Raw genomic sequence first — 15,000 nt, 5'->3', positions numbered from 1 at the left:
TGTGAAGGAGGCGCAGGTGTATGGTTTCTGTGTGTGTGTGTGTGTGTGTGTGTGTGAACAAGTTCTATACTAAAAACTCATCTTTGCACCCTGTGTTTGAGAGAGATTTACGAAGACCTAAGTGTGTGTGTGTGTGTGTGTGTGTGTGTGTGTGTGTGTGTGTGTGTGTCCAAAACAGAGAGAACTTCAGAGTCCCACCTTGCGCCACCAGACCTGCCCCTCCTTCCCCTTACCCTCCAGTCACTCCTCTCTCTGTAAACAGTTATCTTTCTCCTTTTTTCTCTCCACAGCGGCGGAGAGACACGCCCTAAGCTCCACAGAACCATGCCCCACCCATGCTGCCCTGCCGACGGTGGTGGTGACGCCCAAGGGTTGGTGAGGGTGGTGGTGAAGGTAATGGTGAAGGGAGTGGTGAGGTGAGTTTGTCGCACTAACCGGCAGCTCGATTCCTCTTCAGGACGCCAGAGTTCGTTCACCACTACCGCCACCACCACCATCACCATCAACACTGACTCCATCACCCCGCCGTGCAACACCACCACTACCTCATCATTCATCACTACCATTACTACTACTACTACGCCACGATCAGCACTTCTACCATTGACTCCAACGTGCACCACCATCCTTCAACATCACTATTACTCCACGATCATTACGATCATCACCATTACGCAAGTTCTTCTGATGAGGGTAACAAGAGAAAGTTATGAAGGCTTTTTTTTCTGGCGAGTTTGAAGTGACAATACGAAAACACACTAAGTAACTATTCCTGACAAGCTTGGGGACTGGGATATAAGTGGGTCTTTTTACTTAATAGTTTTCGTTGCCCTTGGCCACATTCCCCCTCTTACATTGAAAACGTGAACCGAAATATCAGTCCAGGCTTGAGCTCAGTAAGATTGATAAGAGATAAGATAAGAAAGAGTATAGTATGAACATAACGATGGCCTGTATTCTGAAACGCTCAGCTCTTCTCACCATTACTGGTTTCCAAAGGTTCCAGTTGAAGATACTTGTGTTTTTTTACAGTATTTCTATGGTTCTGGTGATAGTGGCAAGATTTTTAGTTTATTAAAAGGAGAAACTGTCTTGAAAACACGTCTAGTTCCCTCTGTGGCCTTGAAAAATTGTCATAGTGAGAGGGGAAGGCCTTTCTGAACACGGGCGAATATCAAACGTTATCTACTACTAACTACTACTACTACTACTACTACTACATAAACAATACAATACCGTGACACAATTAAGACATATTTTAGCTGTAGCATCGCCTAATGACAGCCGGAAATTGAAGCTAGCGGGAATGTGGTTACGTTAATACCTATCAAATTCTCTTCCCTCCTCCATCATGCTCTCTTTTACAGCCCACGGCCTCTCTCCGGTGCTGTACGTCACGAGAAAGAAAAGAGGCAGCTAACGCGGGATTTGTTTAAGTCATACATTTTTTTTTTCATTACGTTGCTGATACTGATACTGTTATTGGTCTTTTTGTAGTAGTAGTAGTAGTAGTAGTAGTAGTAGTAGTAGTAGTAGTAGTAGTAGTATTGGAAGACGAAGAGGAAAAGAATGAGTAGTAGTAGTAGTAGTAGTAGTAGTAGTAGTAGTAGTAGTAGTAGTGGGGTGGTGGTGGTGGTGGTAGTAGTAGTATTGGAAGAGTAGTAGTAGTAGTAGTAGTAGTAGTAAACAGTTGCAGTATTAGAAGTAGAAGGGGAATATGAGTAACAGTAGCAGGAACCACCACCGCCACCACCAGTAGTAACAGGATAGGAGCAGTAGTCGTAGTTAGGAAGTCCCTGAATAACAACAACACCTGGGATCTCTAAATAAGGCCACGTCCCCGCCAGGCAAGAGCACACGTATGAAGCAGACACACAGCCCGGGAGAGCGTCAGGTAACAGGTGTGAGGCCAAGCACCGCCAGGAAGAGAGCTACACACTAAGCTTTGGGAGGAGAGTCATTTTGCAATCACTAACAACTCTACTGGTCTGTTTATGAATAATTCTCCTCTATGTATTCGTATTATGTACAATGTTTCCCTTTCTCTTCTCGTGTCAAGGTACATTCAATATTGTCTCCACTAGTTTGTCTGTCTAAGAGAACAATTTTCCTGTGCAATATTTCTTTTCTTTTCCCTCTGGACATGTATTTTTTTCCATTCCAGTGATTTATTCTTGTTATTCCTCCTCTCAAGTCAGTTTTCAGTTCTAATTGCCTTAATGAACCTAACCTATCCTTACTTTGCCTTTGTTCTTATCATGTGCACTATTTCCCATTCTCCATTGTCAGGTTGCACTCACCACTGTTTTGGATATATGTAACTACTCTGTCTAAGAGAACAATTTTCTTATGCATTCTTATCGTGTGCAATATTTCTCCTTTTTTCTTCTGGACATTTACTTTTTTTTCTATTGCAGTGTTTTATTCTTGTTATTCTGTTTCAACTCAGTTTTCTGTCCTAATTCCTTTAATCAACTTAACCTAACCTTACTTCGCCTCTCCTGACTTACCTAACCTTACTTTGCCTCTCCTAACTTACGTAACTTTCATACAAGGGAAAAAAAAAAGGAAGAGGGATTGAATATTACACGGAAGAGAAAAAGGGTGACATAATCTACAAAACTACACGGTAAAGGAAAGAACAGGTGAACTAATCTATTCCACAAAACTACAAGACATAGAAAAGAGACAAAATAGGTGACATATGCTGCAGACTAAATAACGAAGGGAAAACTGGGGCATATGCTACAGTTGCACGTGACACCAACGCTCACCTCCGCCTCACGCCCTTAGAACCTGCTGTAGATCACTGTAAATCCCTCAACCCCGCCGCAGGGTCACGTGACATTCATGTTTTCACAGTCTGCCTTACCTAGCTTTGCCATTTACCAACTAAGCTCCAGCAAGGATTTGAATCAGGGAAGGCTACATGGTATGGCGTCATGGTCTTTATGAGAGAGAGAGAGAGAGAGAGAGAGAGAGAGAGAGAGAGAGAGAGAGAGAGAGAGAGAGAGAGAGAAATTGAGTTTTTTTTTGTTTTATCTTTATATCTAGTTTTTATCTTATTTTTCCATTTTTGTCGCCCTAAGCTAGACAGAAAGTGTATTACGTAAACAACGCCAACAATAACATCAAGAGGTAATTTTCTCGTAATTTGGATGTTATTTTTTCATCTGAGTTGAGAGAGAGAGAGAGAGAGAGAGAGAGAGAGAGAGAGAGAGCACTGAGAACGCTAGAAATGACTATAATAAATCTAGTCTAGTCTTTACGGAAGAAATAGCGAATAAAAACACTAATATCAGATGCAAAAGAGAAAGAATACGCAAATAATGAGGCAATCTGGTTAATCAAGTCATAATTTTTCCAGCTAATTCTGAGAAGCAAAACCGGAGACATGCACTTTTTACCATTTTTCTTCCACGGTAGCCTTTCACACACAATCTAGCACACGTCACTGCACGCACGGCCACCACTCTCTCCAGCAGCCAAAGCCGAGACGTAATCCTCTACACCAGTGAGAGCAATGACGAGGACCAACGAGAAAATACTAATGATACTGATAAAAAGAGCAAGTTTAACACACCAAGGTAGCTTATTGAGGCAAGATTATAGCCAAGAATGTTGCTGAAATTAACCCCCTCAATACACACAGACAGTGAAGTAATAAAAACATCGTTGCTATCATATATCACTGATGAAATGAAAACCTACTATAACAAATCTTAGTTTAATCTCTTCAGTACCATGACGCGTTTCCATATTCATTCTGCGTACAATTTGGTGATTTTATACAGCTTCAGAAATTTATGTTAGGGATTAAAATAGTGAAGACTTTGGCCATTAATCTTCTCACCTCCATAGACCCTTCCTAATGCCAATGAAATGGTCTAATCGTATACAAATCTCAAGGTAATAATGTGTCCCAGTACTGAAGGGGTTAAGTACTATTATGACGCGTTTTCATATTCATTCTGCTTACAATTTGGTGATTTTATACAGCTCTAGAAACTTATGTGTGGGATTAACAGAGTGAAGATTGCAGCTATTAATCTTCTGACCTCTGTAGATCTTTTCTAATGTAAACAAAATCGTATAATCACACCCAAAACTCAAGGAAAAAAAATGTAGTGAGGGGGGTTAATTAAAAAAATATATATATTCACTATATGATTATGATAACCCAGAAAACTAGACAGAACAATAATAACACAACACTAACGATGACGAAATAAGGAAAACTAACAAAACAAACCCAATGAACACAACACAACACACTAGACAGACAGACAGACAGGTAAACAACACCGGCAGGAAACAAGAGGCTTAGAGCAATAATGAAAGTAAAAAGAAATGAACCGTAGCAAGCCAAACAGGTGAGACAAACAGACAGGTAACGCATCAATCACTCACACCCTAACACTGCAACACCCTATCACCTGCCCATAACGCGGCGTGGAACAGGTGTACAACAAAAAGGTGATGTACTAAGAGAGAGAGAGAGAGAGAGAGAGAGAGAGAGAGAGAGAGAGAGAGAGAGAGAGAGAGAGAGAGAGAGAGAGAGAGAGAGAGAATTATAATTAATCGACTTGTAGATTAATAAACGAAACACGATAAACTTCTAGTAAAACCTGACTAAACAACACACCTCATTTAATTAACCTGACCTGACCTCACCTGGCCTGGCTGACCCCACGCACCTCACTTCCCCTACATGCTAATCCTGTGAATCTCCCTTGAGTCCTACCCACTCCTACGCTCCACCCTTCCACAGTGACTCATCCTGCCGGCCATCCTCCACGTGACAGGGCCCCAGACACCACTAACCTCACAGCTCTCGACTAGGTTCTCTCATTTATCTGGTTTTGTTTCTTCCACGTGTTATTAGGAAACGAGTGGATTAGTAAGTATATTTGCATATAGACCGATATATTTTAAAGGTACACACAAAAAAAGTAAGGTTTAATAGTTAGATTTATCTGGTCTTGTTTTCTTCCATATGTTATCTAACAGTAAGTGTGTGTGTGGATTAGTAAGTATATTTGCTATAGATCGATATACTTTAAGCTTGGACAAAATGTAAGGTTTAATAGTAAAATTAGTACATTTATTCGTTATAGATAGATGTTTGACTGTCTTGTCTTTATCACTGGTAGTTAGTAAAGTCTCAACATACAGCCCAGTAAGGACCTCAGGGTATGTTACTGTTTGTCTTCCTGTGTATAAACTACAAACAGGAAAAAAAATTAGTAAATCTATTCTTTATTCAAGAGGGAGACCTGCCAAGGGCAACAAAACGTTGAAAAAAAGGCTCATTGAAACTGCAGGTTACCTAAAGGAATTAGCCAAAAGATAAGGACAAATGTCTTGAAACCTCCCGCTATAAAAGAAATCAGCTTATACTTTCGTTATAGACCAAAATATTTCGAAGTTACACAAAAGAATGAGGTTTAATAGTGTGTAGATTACGACATAACTTTGCAATGAAAACCAAACAAAACATATTTTATAAAAGGTTTAATAGCAATAATAAGTAGATTAGTTATCATTACTCGACAAACAAATAGATACTCTCATTATACACCCTAAAAAATCAGTTAGATTTAGAAAGAGAAAGAAATCTGTTCATAAAATATTTGCACGATTGGAATGCATTCAGTAATGATGTTATTTCTGCCGAGTCCACAGGGAGGTTTAAAGGATCGCACACATTTAGGAATACGTGAATGTAGGTAAGCAGGTAAAGGTGTGCTGTTCCTTGCAGTTTCACTCGTTTCCTATGTTCTGCTGCCTCTAGTCATGTATTTTCATTACATTTCTACTGTAATTCCTTTCATACAAGCTTCATCTCATCTCAACACTTTCACTCATTCATCCACACGTATCCTCTCCTCCACACTGTCTTCCTTATTTCCATTCCTGCCTCACTATTCATGCACACCACGTCCACTCAGTCCACTCATGCTTCATCTTCTGCCTCCACACAATTTCCTTCCTTGTTTCCCTCCACTCTCATTTAGTCTCCTTTCTCATTTCCTTTACCTCCACTTTTTGTCTTCTCACTCCACGCTAATTTCCTTCTCTCCTTTAAAACCCTCTGCTTTCAACCATCCGTCTAAATGCTTTCCACATCACATTCCACATAAAAGACCATCCACCCATTTCACTTTCACCCACTCATGTTTTCTCCTCTCCACTTAAAAATCTTCCTTTTTTCTTCCCCTTCACTCAAAGTAATCCACCAACCCACATTGTTTTCCCTTCATATTTTTTTTTCCACTAATATTTTTATCAACTTCTACTCTTCTTTCTGTTCACCCATTTTCTCTCTTCCTCCTGCCTTTTTTTTTTTTTCTATTCATTATTTTCTTCTACCTTCAACTTCTCTTCTAAACCTCATCCATTTTTAAACTATCCTCCTCTTGCATATTCAATCCACCAACACACACTTTTTTCACACAACTCTTCTTTCCACTGACCATCCTCAACTCATTATGGCCACTCCTTTAATACTCCTCCCCCTCCTCTTCCTCCCCTTCCCACACCCACATTCCTCCTCTTCCTCCATCCACCTTCGCCAGCAGACCAGCATAAGAGGAATGACTAATAATGAAAGTGAGAGGAAGAGGAAAGAGTATGAGATCAATAATGAGCTTTGTTGATCTAAGCAGAAGGGGAGTGAAGAGAATAGGAGGAGGAGGAGGAGGAGGAGGAGGAGGAGAAGTGTTATTAGCTACGTATATATGTTGTTTTAATGTGACTTTTCTCTTTGCTTGCGAGGGGAAGGGAATTTACTCAGTTTCATTAGTCTCTCTCTCTCTCCACACCTTCAATACTAGATTCATGAGTCACGGACAGGACGACTAGGTGTGGTGTGCGTGAGTCATTAGAAGTGTAAAGAGAACTGTTATCTACCGCTGGCCATCACACACACACACACACACACACACACACACACACCCTGTTCATAATGTGTGGCCTCTGTTCACCTAGCAGTAAATAGGCACGGGATGTAACTCGAAGATCGGTCTATGAGCTCTGAGCTCGCTCCGTAATGGGGAAGACTGGCTGGGTGACCAGCAGGCGACCGAGGTGAATTACACACACACACACACACACACACACACACACACACACACACACACACACACACACACACAGGTATTACTCATTCAGGCCCGGATGTAGTCGAGTTCAGAAAAATGTACAGCTCTCAGTATTCTCGCTATGCATGTATGTATGTATGTATGTGGGTATGCATAAATGTGGGTGTGTGGAATGGTAGGTAAGTAGGAATGAATAATATATACGGTATCGTAATCATCATCAGCAGGTTCATTAGTGGTGCAGTTGGAATAAACTCTCTCTCTCTCTCTCTCTCTCTCTCTCGTGTGTGTGTGTGTGTGTGTGTGTGTGTGTGTGTGTGTGTGTGTGTGTGTGTGTGTGTGTGTGTGTCCATCCCTAACATTTATTTATCTTTTCTTGCTCCTCTTCTGATTTATATAAAATTTTTAATACTTTTTAGGTATCAAATTCATATTATCATGCAAGATTCCAGGCGAGAGTTGCTAATATCATTATCCTTATTATTATCATTATTATTATCAGTCATTATCAGTATCAGCATGTCATCATCACTATTATTAACATCATTGTCGTCGTCATCACTATCACTTTTCTTATCTTGCTTTCTCTCTTTTCCTTCAACTTATAAAGTCATGACATTTTCTTTTACGCCCACGACAAACACTAATCTCTCTCTCTCTCTCTCTCTCTCTCTCTCTCTCTCTGACCTTTACTCGTCCCTTGGTCCTTTCCTCCTCCGGCAACTCTTTTCCTCCATAATTTGTTTCAACAGTCTTATCAGGACAATCTCTCTCTCTCTCTCTCTCTCTCTCTCTCTCTCTCTCTCTCTCTCTCTCTCTGAATAAGACCCCAGAAAAAAAGACAATTAAGCCACAACAATAAATTCCTCAAACTAATTAAAAGAAAGACGAAAATTAAAATATCAAGGGATTTCAAATGAACGCTCGAACCTTTAATTTTCACATTTACACAATCCGATTCCTTTCCCGCTTAACTTTCCCCACTGCCGAGAGAAAAGAGAGAAAAAAACCTCCCACTTTCACCCGAACAAAATCCGTGAATCAGCAATAAATGAAAAAGAATAAAAACTGGTCAGAGAGAAAAACATAAAAGGAACCAGTGAAAAACGAAGATAATTGCGTCACCTAACATTTCTCTCTCTAATTAACGTGGTCTTTTTAAAATGATAACCGCTTCTTTTCGCTCAGTCATTGGTGTTTATAAAAGAAGGATTAACAGTGCCGGGATAAATACTTCACGCAGGCCTGAGGGAAACACAAGGCCGCTGCATTGCAAGAATAAATACGTGAATTAATAAAATTAATACAATGAAACATAATGAAGGGAAGAAACACAATAATCATGACACACTGGTGAAATATGTAGGTGCTTACCGAAACACCTAAAGACACAACTGCGATTCCCTAAATGGATAAACAGATAAATATAAATAAACACATTACTATAAATATATAAATAAATCAAAATAGATAAACACCAAAATTATACTTCATAAGTCTTAAAAAGCCATAATGTCAATCAAATATCATAGAGCTATTAAAATACAATTTTATAAATGACCACAGCAACGCATTAATTGACGTAAAAATCACACTTATAAATAAGAAACAGGAGGAAAGGTAAAGAAATATGAAAAGGTAAAGAAATATAAATAAGAAATAGAAGTAAAGAAACATGAATGAAAGAAAATAAACAAAAGTAAGTGAAGTGAAGAAAAAAACAAAGAAATAGGTAAAATTAAAGACAAACAAAATTAAAGAAATACGAATAATAAATAGGAGGAAAAGTAAAGAAACATGAAAAATAAACTAGAACGACAAAGAAAAAAAAAAAGAGAAGACTTTACTGCTATATTATTAAAACATTCAAGTCACTTTTTTTTTCAATAAGCGAGTAAAGCGTAAAAAATATCAAACATATCAAAAGAAAAGCAAAAGAAAAAAAAGAAGAAAAGTTATAATCACGTTATGAATATAGGTTAGTGATATTTTTTCAGCACAAAATGAAAAAAATGGAAGAAAATACATAAGAAAAAAAAAAAAGTCGTATTTACATTTATGCAAATACGTTAGTAGTATTTTTCAACACAAGAAAAAAAAAGGAAGAAAAAAAAACATGAAAGGAAAGAAAGAAAAGAGAAACCAGAGCTGAAAAAAAATGTTAAGCTTGTACAACATAAACACTTGCATTACTATCATTCTTTTCCTTTTCCTCACACCTCACTGGCCACAGAAGCCACACTTCCCTTTCCTCCCCTTCCTTCCTCATTCCTTCCCCCTCACTCCTCCCTTCTCGTTCCCTCGCCACACCTAATTTACAACAAAGACTGATGAGGAGTGACGGCCAGGGCGCCCTCCCTCCCCTCCTCCTTCTTCCCTCAAGATTTCTCTTCTTAATTATGCGAGAAACATTACTAAGCTTCTTCCATTTTTCAGATTTACCAGGAATTTCAATGGAGACGGATTTTCTTCAAGATTTTTTTCTTTTGGAATTTTTATAGTTATCTTTAAATATTAACGTGAATTTTGAAAAGGTTATTACTAGTGTGTGTGTGTGTGTGTGTGTGTGTGTGTGTGTGTGTGTGTGTGTGTGTGTGTGTGTGTGTGTGTGTATTCATCTACTAATGCATTTAATAGATGTTTAGAGCATTTTCACGATAATCATAATTGTTTACAATGTCAAAAGGTAAATTTTCTAAAGATATCTATATTTCAAATTGGAGATGCAAGATTACGCATGAAAAGTCTGATTATCTTACTGATTGATTTTCTTACTTATCTTTTCATCGAGAGGATTAATCTTTTTTTAGTTTTTCAAAGCTAATTTTTAAAGACACCTCATTATTCTTAAGGGTATCAATATTTTTCAACATTTTTCGAACTTACATTTTTTCCCTCAAGATTATTAGAGATTTTTAAGGTAAAGGGATAAAGATGACCAGAAGAGGTGCTGAGACTGAAGATATGAGTAATGAGAGTAATGACGAGCATGAGAGATGAATGAAGGACTGAATGAAGGTCTGGGTTTGATTAATGAAGGGAAGGATGAGGACTGGTGAAGCGGTGCTAATGAAGAGGCGATGAGGAGGCAGTGAGTGAAGGACGGGCTGATAGGAGTGATAGTGAAGGCACGCTATGAGAGGCGAAGGGCAGGAGGGTAAGTGATGAAGCAAAAGAAGCCACAGTACTGCATAAAATTGCATTAACGAAATAAAAATAAACAAATACACAATACACCCAAACATTTCGTCCATCTCTTATATTTAGGAAGTTATAATGAAAGTTACTTAGATGCTTAAGAGTGTTTTCATAATTCCAGTGATGATTTAGTGATTCGGTACCAAAATGTATTGCTAAACCTTTCCTCGTTTTATTTCTAACGTTTAATTGGCTGTAATGGAAATTAGGTTAGGTTAGGTTGGGGGGTTTTCAAGAGTTATAATTACACTGAAAGGTTAACAAGAATTTTGTCTCTGTAGGAAAAATACACTCAAGAAAACATGCTTTATCATCTCAGTAGCCTTTGAAAATAGTACTAACGAGAAAAAAATAAAATAGGACAAGTTAAGGATATTTAATGTAAAAATACCGCTCTCTCTCTCTCTCTCTCTCTCTCTCTCTCTCTCTCTGGAAAGGTCTAGAGGCAATCTTGGTCCTTGGTTATCAAAGACGATCCATCAACAGCGAGGCAAGGCTTATTCCCAGACAACAGTAATTATTTCCCACTCTCCTGTCCCTTATCATTATCATACTTAGGTGGCACACAGGTAGTACGGTGTTGTCTTAGCCATTCTTATTACTTATTATCATTGTGTTGTCTTGTAGTAGAAAAGGTTGAGGTGGTAGTGGAAGTAGAAGAAATGATGATAATGGAAAAAAAATATACAAGACAGGATAATGATAAAGAAAAGTAGTAGTAGTAGTAGTAGTAGGGGAGGTTGAAATATTAATGGAAGAAATGATAATAACAGCAATGGAAGAGAAAAATAAACACAAGAAAGGATAATGATGATAAAAAAAGTAGTTGTTGTAGTAGTAGTAATGTTGGTTGAGTCCCTTCATCTCACAGCATCAGTATTAATTACACATTTAACACCACGATTTCAAGGACACCACCACACAACAACAACAATCGCCACACCACCACGCCACACACAACACCCACCCACACCCCACACCTACACACAACACACAGTACCACACAAACATATCAAAACACACCAACTTCAAACCCATCACCACCACACTCATCTCGCCACAATCCTCACATCCACCACCTCATCACCACATCCTCCACCTTCATCTCACCGAAACAGAAACATTATTAGTATTACGCAGAATTCTTACTACGCTACAATCGATCGGAGTTTGTGGAAGTGGTGACGAGGTGGATGTAGTGGAAGGTTGAAAGTGGACGAGGAGACGAGAGGCGAGGAAGGGAAAGGTCCGCGTGAGGTGCATCAAGTATTTGGATACAGAGAAACACGAGTCTTGGTCACTTGGAGAAGCAAAACAAGATTCCCGGATGTGTTAGACTCTTCCACTTCATAACACGTGGATGATAATGCGAGGTAACCACACCTGTGTATCTTAGGGGCGTTACAGTCTGCTCTTCTGCGTCACAACACGGCACACATACCGTCCCCCACCAATACCAAAGCCACACTGCTTCCCTGATCCCTCCCTACCTCACTCCACTGTTCCACTCCCTCTCACCCTCACCCTCCCAACACTTGATCCCTCCCCCACCCCCCCAACACTCCCCAGCTCCCCAGCCGTGCCCTTAGGCGAACACCTGTATGGTTTTACCTCCCTCAACTCCCCGAACTCTGCTTCCTCCTCCTCCTTAGTGTCTTTGCTCTCCTCCCCTCTGGCAAGCCTTCCCACTCTCCCACTCTCTCACTTCCTGCCTACTGATGCCTTTCATAGGCCTATTTAGTGGGGAATGCAACAAATGAGAGAGAGAGAGAGAGAGAGAGAGAGAGAGAGAGAGAGAGAGAGAGAGAGAGAGAGAGAGAGAGAGAGAGAGAGAGAGAGAGAGAGAGAGAGAGAGAGGAATGACCAGTTACAAAAAAAAAAAGTTTAAATATTGGGAAAATTAATAAAAAAATAGAGGAAAAAAGGTAAGTCGCAGATAACATTGGGAGAGAGAGGAGCTAAGAATACTGATGATGATATTTAGGCAAGCAGGCAGAGGCAGATTTTAAAGGGTGAAGGGCCCAGGCGTCGACTTCCCCCAGGCAACAGTCAGCCTTGTCCACCCGCCCCCTCACTCCCCTTCACCCTAAACACTGTCCCCTCACCTCCCCGCCACACCCCATCCCAATGACCACTTTTACTCCCCACCTCCCCACTTCTCCACCATAAACACTGAACACTGCCTCCTCCCCAACCCAGCCTATCTCCACTTTTACTCCCACGTCTCTCCTCCCCAGTCTTATTCCAACCTCTTTGTCTCTCCACCTCCCCACTTCTCCATGAACACTGAACACAACTGCCTCCCCTACCCAATTTTCCTCCCCAGTCTAACTACTTCCAACTCCTTATCTCCCCACCTCGATTTTTACTCCACTTCACCACATCATCATAAACATAGAACACTGCCGCCTCCCCAACCCAGCCTATATCCACTTTTACTCCCACGTCTCTCCTCCCCAGTCTTATTCCAACTCTTTATCTCCCCATCTCGAATTTTTAGTCCCCTTTATTGCTCCCCAACATCTTCCCCTGGTGATGTTACTCGTGGTTACTCATTATTACTCATCTAACTCCCGCTTAGTTCTGTTATTCATCTCCCCACTCCCCATTCAGTACTCCATCTCTACTCCTTTTCTCTCCCCACTTTCTAATGTCTACCGTTTTGTTCCTCATTCACTACTAATATTCTCCATGTAGTCTCCTCCTCTCCCCTCCTCTAGCTCTCCCCTCCCCACTTCCACCTGGCCCCTACCTTCACCACTTCCACTCTCACTCCCTCACTCCATCCCCATTCACTTCACCCCCTCTCCCATCCACTCTCTCCTCACTTTTACCAATACCCAACCAAAGCCCATCCAGTACTTTCATCTCTCTCTCTCTCTCTCTCTCTCTCTCTCTCTCTCTCTCTCTCTCTCTCTCTCTCTCTCTCTCTCTCTCTCTCTCTCTCTCTCTGAATCAATCCACTAATAACCTCTCTCTCTCTCTCTCTCTCTCTCTCTCTCTCTCTCTCTCTCTCTCTCTCTCTCTCTCTCTCTCTCTGAATGCAAATTGGTTGTAATTAAACATCAACTAAACTATTTCACCCGTGAGCAAAACATTTGACATTAATTATACAAAAACAAAAATAAAGGTGAGAAAGAGGAGGTGGACGGGGAGATGAACAGGCAACCAGACAGACAGACTGATGGATGGCTGGACGTGGACGGACATACATACATACAGACAGGCAGACAGACACACACACAGACAGAAGTAAGACAACAGACAGATCCATCGAAAGAAGTAGCATTTTTCAACACTTACTGTCAAGTCATGTCAATGGACCCTGTCAAAACACACACACACACACACAGAGAGAGAGAGAGAGAGAGAGAGAGAGAGAGAGAGAGAGAGAGAGAGAGAGAGAGAGAGAGAGAGAGAGAGAGAGAGTCAGTCAGTCAGTCAGTCAGTCAGTCAGTCAGTCAGTCAGACAGATAGACACACACACACACACACACACACACACACACACACACACACACACACACACACACACACACATTTTCCTACTAAACAAACAAAAATCACACAACAATGCGGAAGTAATGCTTGACTCACGTTGTTTACAAAATAGCACTGGTGTCGTTGCCATGGATACGCCGCCAGAACCAGGAACAAGGAAGACAAGGAGAACAAGGAGGGAAACCTGGAGGAGGCCGCGGTGGTAAAAATAATAGCCAAGTGTCCCCAGAGAGAGAAAAAGAAAACAGGAAACCACTACAATGCTTCATTCACTCTCGCTCTCAAAGAAAACGTAAACTAATCAATGAAGACTTACCTAGTTCTTATCATCGCCTGAGGAAAATATTCTCTTGTTTACTTTGTTCGTTCCCTTAAGAGTTAAGATTGCAGGGCTTGATTATACGTGGGAGGAGAGAGTCAATATTTACTGCGACTGAGGTAATGAGGCCAGTGTTTTGAAGGTGTTGCTACATCGTTTGAGCTTAATCTCTTCAGTACCAGGACACGTTTTCATATTCATTCTGGTTAATATTTGGTGATTTTATACAGCTTCAGAAACATATGCTGGGATTAGAATAGGAAAGACTCTGGATATTAATCTTCTGACCTCCAGAGACCCAAAAATCAAGGTAAAAATGCGTCTCGGTATTGAAGAAGCTAAAATGAACAACTCTATTGACAACACCAGTTATGATCAAAGTTAGTTACACAAAAGACAAGTGGAGGTTAACGTATCTAAAAATGCGTCACACTGATAGAAAAAAAATAATGTGGTTTCGATGTATGAGATGAATTATTAATGGAATGTGAACAATGAGCTCATCTCTAGAGGAGGGCTAACATTTACTACAGCTGTGAGTTAACTGGGCAGATGTTTTCAAGATGTTTATGGAAGATTTGTACTTAACCCCTTCAATAATGTGATACATTTTCACCTTGAGATTGTATACGATCAGACCATTTTATTGACATTAAGAAGGATCTATGGAGTTAAGAAGATTAATGGCCACAGTCCTCACTATCTTAATCCCCCACATAAGTATTTGAAGTTGCATAGTCACCAATTAGTAAGCAGAATGAATATGAGGACGCGTCATGGTTACTGAAGAGGTTAAAATGAGTTACTAATGACAAGACCAATTATCATGTTCAAATTTTATCTCCCGAAAAGAAAAATAAGAGTTACTTGAGTCACCGT

The 15,000-nt window shown here is 40.2% G+C and overlaps 1 protein-coding gene across 3 annotated transcripts in view; it reads right to left on the bottom strand.

Annotated features, from left to right (window-relative positions):
* Nucleotides 1-15,000, bottom strand: part of LOC123507833 (protein numb-like) — an 86,138-nt gene that overhangs the window by 24,628 nt on the left and 46,510 nt on the right. For 2 of the 3 annotated variants that reach the window (XM_045261079.1, XM_045261081.1), the window contains exon 1: nucleotides 11,685-11,770. The exons of the other annotated variant lie outside the window; for it this stretch is intronic. The gene's annotated coding sequence lies outside the window, so the exon portion shown is untranslated. Of the gene's footprint in view, nucleotides 1-11,684; nucleotides 11,771-15,000 lie in introns of those variants that run through there. 3 annotated transcript variants of the gene reach the window in all.

Source organism: Portunus trituberculatus, chromosome 23 (assembly GCF_017591435.1).
Source record: "Portunus trituberculatus isolate SZX2019 chromosome 23, ASM1759143v1, whole genome shotgun sequence".
Taxonomy (NCBI): domain Eukaryota; kingdom Metazoa; phylum Arthropoda; class Malacostraca; order Decapoda; family Portunidae; genus Portunus; species Portunus trituberculatus.
Note: the sequence above shows the minus strand (reverse complement) of the source record. Positions and strands in the feature narration are given on the sequence as shown.